The sequence below is a fragment of the Theobroma umbraticum genome, unplaced genomic scaffold (assembly GCF_002168275.2).
Source record: "Theobroma umbraticum cultivar Fairchild unplaced genomic scaffold, ASM216827v3 scaffold_147.0, whole genome shotgun sequence".
Taxonomy (NCBI): Eukaryota; Viridiplantae; Streptophyta; class Magnoliopsida; order Malvales; family Malvaceae; genus Theobroma; species Theobroma umbraticum.
Genome location: NW_018397259.1, coordinates 1,269,648 through 1,282,843, shown reverse-complemented (window position 1 = coordinate 1,282,843; position 13,196 = coordinate 1,269,648). Strand labels below are relative to the sequence as shown.

At 29.1% G+C, this 13,196-nt stretch overlaps 1 protein-coding gene across 2 annotated transcripts in view; it reads left to right on the top strand.

Moving 5' to 3' along the window:
- Window positions 1-13,196, top strand: part of EMB2820 (Cytidine/deoxycytidylate deaminase family protein) — a 54,088-nt gene that overhangs the window by 34,220 nt on the left and 6,672 nt on the right. The window lies entirely within an intron of this gene.

Here is a 13,196-nt window from a genome sequence, read left to right as displayed (position 1 = left end):
TTTGTTTTAGAGGAAATTATGAGAAATACCCCTTCTCATAAGTTCAATTTAAAAATGACTTCATTATACTTTTAACTGTTTTCAGTTAATTTTTGACATAATTTGATCACAATGTCCTTGAAATCATTTTAGACAAATTAAATGATCCTAGTTTTCTCTATCTCACCATTGATAACTCTATTATATAGAGTTATTTTGACACATTTTGGAGGCTTAAGTAGTTAGATCTTTGAGATTTTAGATTCGGATTTTAGTATTTTAGGTATTTTTATAGTTTAAGTTTAATTACTTTTTAAATGATTAATTTAAATTATTTTAGTTAAATTTATTTTTCTAGGATTGCAATTGAACTCACATGTAATCTAAATTTTTAATCTCTTTCTTGCTTATTTTCAATGGGATTTGAATTGTTTATTCCAATTTGTTCTTAATGCTTTTAATTGCTTGGCTACCATTTAAATTGATTTAGGAACCTAAACAAATATAGGAAGGAGAGTTTAGTATAGATTAAAATTAGAATAGCATGTGATCATATTACTTGATTTGTGTGTAGGATAACGATATACTTATAGGTTATATATAGCCAGATTAGAGCCTGAATTTAATGAATCTATTTTAATTTCAATTCATATAGGGATATAGTATTTTGGTTAAAATAGATATTTTTATAATATGAGTCAGGAGACCCTTTTAAATAATTTAGGACTCTAGGTTAGTAATTCAAACCATTGAAATAAATTAAGGAAGAGAGGTAAGATTTAGATGAAGTGTGAGGGATATTGTAATCCTAGGCTTGTTTGATTTGATATTTATTTGAGTGTTTATTATATTGATTTTTCTTAGTTTAAATTTGTTATAACTTAGTTTGATTTGATATTATTTTGATATTGTTTGAATAAAATTAATTTGCTATAATTTTAGTACTTAATAAACTTTTAGATCAATTCCCTGTGGGATCGATACTCTGCTTGCTAATATACTGTCTATTCGATATGTATACTTGCGTAGTAGAATTTTAACTGACAACCATCCAGATTAAAATTCTAAATTAAATCCTAATTTCTTTATTTTGTCGTCGAACTCTCTAACGTCATCAAAATCTATCTTGCCATCCAACTCTCACTCAGTATCTTAAAGAGTAGAAATGACATTAAGGCATTTGTTTTGGATTCCTGGGTTTATTTGTTTATGTTCTTTGGCAACTTAAACTTGACTGCAAGTAGCGACATCAATTAGTTGTTAGGCATTTTGTGAATACTTTTTAGGTATTGCTTCACCAAATATTAGGTATTGTATGACTGGTCGTTATGTATTGCGTGACTTAAGCATTGTGTGACTAGTTTTTAAGAATTGCATGACTTGTTTATTTGGCATTACGTGGCTAAATGTTAAGTAATGTGTGACTTGATAGGAGGCATTGCGAGAGTAGCTTTTCGGCATTACGTGACGTGCATTGCTTGACTAATTTGTAGGCATTGTGTGATTGGTTTTGAATCATTGCGTTACTTTATCTACCTACTACTAAAGCTGAATATCTACTAATTCAGCCCCTTAAATAACTAATTTTGTAAAATTAGAAGAGAATTAGGAATGCTTAATAACCAATTCAGCCCCCTTAATTCCACTTTTGTCGGTGTAGAAAGCCATCCAGATTCAACTAACACAGAACTATTAAATTTTCTTTAAATCACTTATTGCATTGATTTACATTTATCAAAAAACAAGCTTAAAACCATTGAACATCCTTTCTAAGAGTTAGCATTCATGCCTATAAATAGAGAAAACCTTTGTTCATACTCCATTTCAATCAAAATAATCTTAATCAAAGTCACAAAATTTCAAACTTCTCATGGCTTTTAAACATTCTATAGGGAAATCAAAAAGGATGATGAGTTTGAAAAGGATGATATCTCTGAATATATTATAACATATATGGGAAAATTGATGGATGTCACTGAGAACATGGAGAAGGACTTGTGTGTTTCGATTGACAAGGTGTTAGTTAAGACAGAAGTTCTAAAGACAAAAATTCTGAACAATAACAAGATTCTAGCTGAAATTTATGAATTAGTTGATGAGATTAAGAAGAAATAAACTATGGAAGGCGCATAATACATGATTTTTATGATGTACTATCTGCTTTGTTATAGCTTTATGAATAAAAATATTATTTTATTACATATTTTACATAAATATTAACTACATTTAATTTCTTTTATGCTTAATAACTTATTTGCTTACTATAATTTCTTAAATTTCTATTTATATAAGAGAAGCAAAGGTATGATGACAATAGTTGAAATATTATTTTTTTTAGGTATTACATGACTAGATATTAGGTATTGTATGAATGAATATTAGACATTGCGTGACTAGTTATTTTGTATTGTGTGACTTAAGCTTTTCATGACTAGTTTTAGGCAATGTGTGATCAGTTAAGTTGGCATAACTTGAGTGAATATTAGGTAGTATGTGACTTATTATTTAGTATTGCAAAACTAACTTTTAGGCATTGCATGACTTGTGTAATGCATCTTTAGTTTTTAAGTATTGCGAGACTTACTTTAAGTTATTATGTGACTAGTTTTTATGCATTGCGTAAAATTTGTTTCATAAATTGATTAATTGTGGCATTTGTTTTCTATTAAATTTCAATGATTTGCCAAATGTGAATCTTATAATTACATACGGTGGTCATTGGGTCAATGACACTTACAAGGGTGGTGAAACATAAATGAGGGGGGTTGGGAGTGATTTGTCATTTTCGTGCTTAGTGAAGCTGATTGAAGATGTTGTTGGGATAAACTCACAAAGTCATGAAATCGAGCTACATGCGTTGCTTAATCATGTCGTCGGGGTTTCACACGCAGTTATTAAGGATGATGAAGATGTAGCAAGTATTCTACAAGATGAGAGGGCAGTTGCAGTGTTTGTGATAGTTAAGGAACAAAATGCAAACGTTATGCGACATGAACAAAGTGTCCAACATAGTAATCACTTACAACAAAATTATAATGCTTTAGACATACTACACCATGCATTCTCTAACAAACAACAAAGGCAATCACCATGGATGTATGCACATGAGTTTGAGTAGTTTGGTACACACGAGGTGTTTGCAAATGTTGTTTGCACAATTTCAATCAGAATGTGCATCAAACAAAATACTTCATTCTTGGCAACAAATGCAACCGTCATCTAGGAATGCAATGGGTCCATTGTCATTTGCAAACGACATTGTGATGGTCGTAAGTGATGACAATGCATCTGATCATATAGAGAATGATTGTGAAGAATACGACATTATTGATTAGAATCGTAAGATGGACAATGACTATGAATAAAAGTGTCAATAGCCCAGCTCATTTTTTACATTGGTTGTCAAAATCCCAACCAGCCCACTACTTGTTAGCCCATGGATTGGGTTACACTAGCTCACTTCTTTTTTTCAAAAACAAAATTCATTTTTACAAATTTACCTAGCAGACTCCCTATCAATAAAATTGTTCCATGATTTAATCCATAAATTGAATAATAAAAATATGTTACAAATAAATAAATTACACCAAATATAAATAAGCAAATAAATTGCATTAAACATAAGTAAAGTTACAATCTTTAATAGAAACTACAATCCCATCAACATAAGTACATAACCAAATAAATAGAAACTTTAAGACTCATTTATGTCCTTTTAATCCTCATCCTTAAACAAAACATTTGAAACTTGTTTGGACAATAATGATGTTTCAAGGTCTGAATCATTATCATCTAATGTTCATTATGATAAAAGCAAAAAAGATAGTGAGTTTCAATATTAAGTAAAATTATTAATTTAACAAGCAAAAATTAAAGACATTGAAATGTATAAAATAAACAATACAATCGGTAACTAAAACCATGCAACCAATTTTTTGTGTAGACAAGCATTTGAACATTTTCATAGTGGAGAAAACTTCTAAACTTGGTGAGAACATAGCCACCAATACTAAAAGCGCACTCTGATGCTAACGTAGTAATCGGAATGCTCAATACATCCTGTGCCACAATAAAACTTTCAAGAAAACGCTTAGTATTGTCATTCCAATAATTAAACACATCCAAGCTTTTAAACACTTCATAGTCAAGTTTTGCCTCATCTAAATAAACATCGAACTCAGACTTTCCAACAATAGAAATTATTTCACTTTAAAACATTTTGAACTCCTACAATTTTTAAATACATAGACAAAAAAAATTATCAAAACATAAGTAAAGTAACATAAATTGTTATGTAATAAAATGTTAGAAAGACATAAAACTTAAACTAAAAATCTTTGATCCTTTAAGTTTAGTTCCCCATTCAGTTTACTTATGCAAATTACTCATTGAGTAAGAACAAATACTTAATGACGCACAAAGGTTGCTTGCATATTCCTCAAAGAGCTTGTACGACTTTGTCTTCACATGTTCTAACTTTCCACAACAAGTAAAAGCATTAAATTCAGAATAGCAAAATTTTAAGAAATAAAGCTTCAACCTTGGGTCAAAACTAGCTTTAAATGCAAGCATTATACTATAATCCTTCCAATACTTGTCAAATTTCATTTTCATCTTTTGAGACATATCTTTAATAACCTTATCTTCATTATGCAAATTCTCATTTAAAATGGATTCAATTTTTCAAACTGGCATGAAATACAAGTTGAAAGTTGGATAAGATAAATCAGATATCAAGTTTGTGGTTTCATAAAAGAGCTCCAAGAATTCACAAATTATCATTGCTTCCCCTATTCCTTATCAAATGGATTATATTTATAAGTTTTATCAACAAATCGAAAACTAGCAAAAGCTTTTTGATATTTGATTGCACTTTCAAGGATCAAATATATTGAATTTCATATAGTTGACACATCTAAACGTAACATAACACTTATATCAATGCCAACTTGTTGAACACATTCTTGAAACTTTGTCATCCTCCCATCCGATGCTTTTACATATTTCACATTCTTTTTAGTTTTAAATAATGTTTCATTGACTACTTTCAAGCCTCTTGAACAATAAGATTTAATAAATAAGCACAACAATGCACATGAAAGAATTCACCATCACATATCAAGTTATTTTGCAAATGAAGGTGGCCTTTCAAGATAGCTTACATGTTATCATTAGTAGAAGCATTATCTAAATGGAGAAAACATTTTTATCTATTCCTTATTCTTTCAAACAATCAAACACAAAGGCAGCTAATTCAACTTTAGTGTGTGAAGGAGGCATACAACAAAAGTTAAGTAACTTGCTACATAACTTCCAATCTTCATTGACAAAGTGAGCAGTCAAACAAATATAGTCCTTAAAAGTAGATATTGTCCATACATTAGAAGTTAAACAAATTCGATTAGGTAGCTTGACTATAGATTGTTTAAGTTTCTCTTTCTCTTTCAAATGAATCCTCCGAATATCAAATACAACAATATTTCTAGAATGCATCACCATATCTGGATTTACATATTTAACTTAAGCTCTAATCTTATCATATTCAACAAAAGCATAAGACAAGTCATTTTAAATTATGGCTCAGCAAGCATGTCACGTGACATCCTAGGATCAAATTTTTTAACCCTTACTTTCCCTTCATGATCCATAAGCATTTGATATGTATTAAAATATGAAATAAATTTACAAGTTTCAATGTGATGATGCAAATGTGAAGTGCCATAATTAGAGCCACTACGTTTAGGGCCAACCTTATACTCCATTTTACAACCGTTACAAGTTGCTCTTTTGACAACATCTTGTTTTTTACCAATTTTAGTAAAATAACTCTAAACATTTGAAGTTTCTTTTTTGGCCCACTTACTCAATTGTTCAAATTCAAATATATGGAATTGGAAGGAAATTTCATCCTCATTCAAAATTTTCACATCATTATCCAAATTTACATAATTTTAAATTGATTGATCCATCATCATCACCTTCAAATAACATAAACATGAATAATAAATATTAAAAATTTACACCAACGAACAACAATATTTATTGACATAAATATTAAAATTAAAATTTTTTAACTTATTTAATTTTAATATAATAAAAAAAAAGAGAAAAGAAAAGAGAAAAGGCAAGATTGTGGAAACAAGGATATTAAGCCTTTATTTAAGGGCCCAAGTGGCATGCTTAATGCTTGAATTTGGACACAATTAAAAGCTAGATTTTTGTAAAAAAAAAAAATTTATTGTGGTTTATTCTTTTTACACCCATGCATATATGGAAAAATGTAATTTTTTCTACTAAATTTGTTTGAATCAATTATTACTATGATTAAATATTTATATATGATAAAATAAAATAAAATAAAATAAACAAAAAAAGAAAAGAGTAGTAATTAAAATCAAGTTCAAATATTTATAGATTGGAAAATCTAAATCAAAACAAAGCATCTCTCCCATCTCTGTGTTGACTTTTTTTTTTTTTGTAATATACTCAAAGTCAATTCCCAAGAAAATATCTAATGTGAACATCTTTTTGGTGTAAGTTTGACATTGACCCTTTAATTTTTTTTTTCCTTGCAAAATGTAGATAACTTTTTCTTTTGGGGGTATTGGGATGAAATGGTAGGGAGTTCATATTTGATGATTATGAAAGGTCTTTTTTTTTTAATTTTTCTGTTGGGACCACTCTTGTCTACCCACTTATTTGATTTTTCTTATTAAGTTAAAGATTGATTTTCTTGGAGTGGATTTAATATGAACACCTAAACAACTAACTTTTTTGTTCTTTGTTGCTTTTGGGATTGTGCTAAGCATATAGGAAAAACTATTAGGAAATATCAATCTGTCATTGGACCTTGGGATAAGTTGTGAAAGGAATAAAACGAATTGCAAAAGCCTTGCAATTCAAGTGAGAATTAAATGTGAAAACAAAAGGAGCTAAGACAGGGTAGTGGAAGCTTCATTTTCAAATGAGTGATCCCACACAAAAAGAGAACCTTGGATTAAGAGAATATCTTACCTTGGTTTTATGTCATGATCTTAAGCTTCTTATTTAAGGGACTAAGTGGCCTGCTTAATGCTTGAATTTGGACACAATTAAAAGCTAGATTTTTGTTAAAAAGAAGAGAATTTATTGTGGTTAATTCTTTCCACACTCATATGTATATAGAAAAATGTAATTTTTTCTACTAAATTTGTTTGAATCAATAATTACTATAATTAAATATTTATATATAATTTTTGTGTGAATTTATTGTGGGCATGGTTTTCTTTAAGTACAATGTTTGATGAATTTAGTAGAGAACCTATAAGCTTTTTGTCTCATAATATGGAGGGAGATGACCATCCAATTAAGCCCATATCTGATCTTGGCATTAACAAGATTAATGTTTTCATTTTTAATGATGCTAAATGATCATCCACATTAAGGTGTGTCTGTGATGTTTTTTCTTCTCCTACTTTTAACAACCAAGTTTTATATTAGCCTTGATGCTAATAAATAATTTATTTGATTGAGCAAAAACAAAAAAAAGAAGAGTAACTAAACATCATCTAATCAACAAACTTCCCTAGATCCTAACAATCCCAAACCAATCTTCAATTACCCAAAAAAAATCAGAACAAAAGGAAAAGTAGCAATAGATAAAACATATACAAAGGAGAAAACAAAACAAAACAAAATATTGAATCATAAAAAGAGAGAAAGCAAAACATACTTCAAAATATAACATTTTTGGCTAAAAAATCAAAAAGAGGAACGAATCATTTATGATCTAAAAGTATTGACCTTAAAAATGCAAAAAAATAGATAGATAAAAAGAAAGAAACAAAAAAAAAATAGAGAAGAGAAATGGGATAGTATCCTTTGTCTAGCAATGAATCTATGATCAATATTTAGCCTATTAACTAGTTGGTAGGAATTTGGGAAAAAGCCCATAACCAGGAAGACATGAAACCTAATACTAGTATGTTTCTTCAGTCGTAGGGATGTAAATGGTTAAGATATAGTTAATTTTGAGATATCCGACCTTCAATCCAATTAATAAATGAGATATCCGAATTTTATAATTACTCGAATATTTTTTAAATTTAGTATCCGAACCTTAATACATACCCATCACCTGATAATTACCCGAACTTGTTTAAAAATCGATTCTGTAAAAAAATTATTAAAATGCTCTTTATAAGTACCTAATTATTCAAACCCAAATCCGTACCTATATTTATATATAATAATTTTTCTATCCATATTTCATATAATTTACTAATAATTAAATATATAAAAACACAAACAATAAAATTTAACTAATTTTTGTAACGTTAATACAAAATAAAAAGTAAATATGTTTATGTATTTAAAGTATATATTTAAAGTATATATACTAAAAGAATATATATAATAGTAATTATATTTTTTATAAATTAACACAATATATAGAGTATATGTATTAAAAGATATTACAAGTTAATTAATAATCATAATTTCATAAATTAATTTAATTAACAATATAAGTTTGTCTTTAATTACATAAAATTAAAAAATTTATATAATTAGGTTCGGGTATTGGGTACCCAAAGGTTAGTACCCGAATCTTACCCGAAGTCGATACTAGTAGTGAAATCACTACCCAAACTCTATCCAAATCCAATTATAGAATACCCTAATTGATACAGGCCAAGAGACGGTGACGGAAGCTACTCAAGAAGCTAAATACTAGACATGCTACCTAGGTTTCTTATTTGGAAAAATTCAATTTTGTCTTGAATCACAAATCAAGAAGTTCCAACAAAGTTGCTAATGCCCTTAGCAAAAAATATACCCAGCTAATTACCCTCTTTTATGAGATTTGTGGTTTTAAGCAATCCAATCAACATAAGCATTGGGGTCATGTGGTCCTGAAAAATCAACCACATTAATTTAGATGCTCCTACAAGATCCTTCAAGAGCATCCACCAATCATTTTATTGCCCAAGGGTTCTCATGAGGAACAATCTTAGAAATATGCGAAGAAGAAAAAGCATCATCCCTATCTTCTCTTCTAGAACGAGTAGAATTACGACGTTGACTTCCAAGAGAACAAAGTTGCATTTTCTGAAAAAATTCATTCACTGTTTGTTGTAAGACACGGTTAGCATGTTGAAGTTTAGTGATTTGATCTTGCAAGTTCACATCATAAATTCTACATCTTCGAACCATATTGCCCATTCACTAACTATGCTGCAATCGACGAGCTCTGATACCAACTTGACAGAAGCCAAGTGATGGTGATGGAAGCCACTCAACATCACTAATCGCGAATGCCACTCAACGTGACCAAGCCACAACTTGATTTAAGGAAGAAATTTTGTTTCTCCAAGCAAGAACACTTGCAATTCAAGTTTTTTAGTGCTTGTTTGGTCTGACTTATATTTAATTTATCTACTACTTAAAAGTAGAAGTTGAGTTAAACAAGATTTCGTAAAAAGCTTTTTAAAAAAGGTAACTTTTTTTTAAGAATAAAATCTTAAAAAAAAGTTTAAAAAAAAGCTACAATTAGGAGCTTTTTCTTATTTTATTTTTTTGAAAAACACGTCAGCTTATTAGGAGAGCTATTTTTTTCCAAAAAGATCCTCTCTCTCAAAAAATACTCCTCCTCTCTCCCTATCAATCTCCCTCTCCTCTCTCCCTTTTAGAAATCATCATTCTAAGATTTTTTTTCTTATAAATATTAAGAAAAAAAAAGATTCAAAACTCAAAACTGCATTAAGGTACTATTTCTTTTTTTCTTTCTATTTTATTTTTTATTTTATTTTTTATCTTTTTTTATTTTTAAAACTCTCTTTATTAGTTGATGCTTTTCAGTTTATTGTTTGATATGGCAATTATATGATGTTTATTTATTCTTAACTTCTTTATGATGTATATAATATTTGATTATTATTATTGAAATAATTAATTAAATAAGTCAATAGTTGTTGAGATAAATTAAATAAAAATTGAAATAATATTTATTGATTATGGTTGTTGAGATAATATTGTTCATGAAAGTTAACTTTGTTGATAAAGACATCAATGGTTTTCTTAAATTAGTACTACCAACCTAAACTTCTTTTCTTCTATTATAGGTTCTCCTCCATTACTCACTGTTTTCTTTCATATCTCATTTTTTTTAGTTGATTCAATTTTTTTCTTGATTGTATTTATTTATTGTTATTCAATAAAAAATTATTTATGAATTATGTATTATTTATAAATTATTTATTGAACTCTTTTTTTAAAATTTATTATCAATTATGAGCTTTATGTTATAAAAAAATCTTTTTTATATTTTTAAAAATTTATTTTAAATAGATAAATAACAAAATTAATTTTTTTTATTTTGAACAACAAAATTCATTATTAATAAAAAATTATTTATTAAATACCCTTTATGATAATTTTAATTAAAATTAGAGTTTATATAAATTATTTTACTAAACAACTTATCTATAAAAAAACTTATAAAAAGTACATCCACTAGGTAAAACTATTATTTTTTATAAGAACTTTATAATAATTTTTAAATTAAAAAAATAAGTCAAGCATGCTCTTAGTTAATTTTTCTAAATCTACTCTTTCATTTCATAGATCATATATATATATATAATCTTATAGTGAAAATTACATTGATAGAAAGACATTTTTCAAGACTCAAAAGTGATTTCCCAAAAATCCCCATAAATTTTCATTCTATTAATAGACCCAATAATTTCTAACTTCAAAGAGATCCATTAATATCGACTACAAATAACAGGTTTGACAGACAGCTAGTTATGCTCCTGCATCACTAACCTTATATAATCAGATCGGATATCCATGAGTACCCTGTAACAGGATACCCATTACCATCCCCATTTAGATGTATTGTAACATGACAAGAAGCAAAATAGGATATAGCAACCAAAACCCAGTGAGCTGATACAATATATCAATCATTCCTTCCATTGCTGTGAAAATTAAGGATTAAAACAAAGGGGGGAAGGTATTTTATGATACAAGGTTAAACACAGGGACATCATCAAGGACAAAAGAACCTAGTTTCCCTGTCCTAAATAAAGTAAGAAACTTCTTTGATACCATCAAACGAGCTTCTGATGACTTATGAGGTATCTTCAATGCTTTCTGCAGCACTTCGAACTGATGTTCTATTAGGCACTCCAAGTCATTCTCATCTTCGATATTGCCACTGAATTCCGATAGAGTTACATACAATGCATGTTGGACTTCTGTCGCAAGATCCTGAGAGCATGCAAGAAAAAGGAGTGAAAATATAGAAATGACAATAACTGGAGGATTCTGCAGTTCATCATTGTTATCCCAAGTGCACAGTGGTATTTAAAGGAGCACACATACCTATGAAAGCAATCTGACAAACTTAAAAGCACAGGTATCATTACCCAAGTTAGTAATTCATACATAATGTTCGAATATTGTCTTAGAACCATAAAAGTTCTTCATCCTAGTAAATTGACACTTTACACTGAACCACATATATAAGTAACATATTTTACATAATAAGTAAGAATAATCGAAGGTCTTAAACTCATTGATTTGTTGATCATAGTCACCACTGATCAATCTTTACTCTATTCCTATTAACCGCAAAGAAAAGGGTGTCAATTACATGAAACCTTGGATGTCCCCAAATTTATAAAACCCATCTGACTCTCTACTTGTATATCTAAAAACAATTGGATTGTACAAAATGAGAAGCTCCATGACACTTGTTCCAAAACTTTGCACAATATTTATATTGCAGATTTTGATAATATATCCAACATAACACATAGCTGGAACAACTTTGTAACTCCTTTGCGCTCTGCATAAAGGAGACGAAACAAGTCCAACAAACAATATATTCAACTTTTGCTCAGCATGCAAGATACTAGCAACTCCCAAAAGAAGCTAGTTCAAACTTTCATGTTTTAAATACAGGCAAAAGGACAGCACCAGCTGCAGATAAAGACATATTAACTTCCACAACTTTTGCATCATAGTAATGTTGATCCTTATGCAATAATTATATCTAGTTTTAGTATTGATCACACTGTTTTCCAGATCAATATATAAATTACACTATCTTTTTTGGATAATGTATAAAATACACACTTGGCACAGATTAATATACTGACTCACCAAGCTTACTTTCCCCACTGCTATCCTCTAAATCCTTCAAATTTGAATTTTTACAATATAGTTTAAATATTTATTGATAAATTGTCTAGCAAGCAGAAGGCCTTGATATAGGGTTAATCAGCCTTTAAAACTTATAAGAAGAAACTGGTTTGTTAGAAAAGAAGAAAGTATAGCAGCATGAGGAGCACCTGCTTAATCGTCACCTACTAAGAAGTAACCTCCTTGGAACCCTACATAACTCGAACCATATATAAAGGATTCTAAGCTTTCCTTCTGAGGTAATTCAGAGGAGGACAATTTCTGCTATACTAATCTAGAGTGTAGTTAGACGCCATACTAGTGTGACTCAACAAGCTCCTAGTCAACTTAAATTGTTTCTTTTTTCTTTTTTAATTTCTTTTTGAAGTGTTATTACTCTAACTGAGACTTCAAGTGTACATATATATCTAAGTATGCAAGTGAAGTAAACAAACTCCAATTATAGTGATTTAAATTGTATCACACTATATCTAATTGAATATCAAGACTTATATCTGATGTTAACACACAGCTATCAACTGTCACTGCTTACTGCTAAGATGTATAAGCCTTGAGTATAATCCTTTTTCCAACCCACATTCTACAGTGTATAAGTCTTTGAGGAATTGTCTTATGAGTTATATTGTACAGAAGTTGAACAAATAGATGTTGTGTGGCCAGTGAGTTCAGACCACCCCCAGACTAGAGCATTCAAGATTCAAAAAGACTAACTATGCAATTCCAATTAGCCTAATTATCAGATGTTCATTGCAACTATCTAAAGAACTTTGTTTAAGATCTCTAGGAAACCTCACCTCACCCAAGAGACTAAGACTGCTAAATAATCAGGCTCAATAAGAACTCAAACTAGTAAAATATCTAACAGATCAACCGTCATACAATATCTTGTCGTAGTTAGAAAGTAGATATCTGCATAACTATTTCCACACCATCACAGAAATGGTAACAAATGAGAAACTATATCGTATTTAAGTAGTGTAGATTACAATTTGAAGTGAACACCTAGAAAAAACCTTTCACAGCCTTGA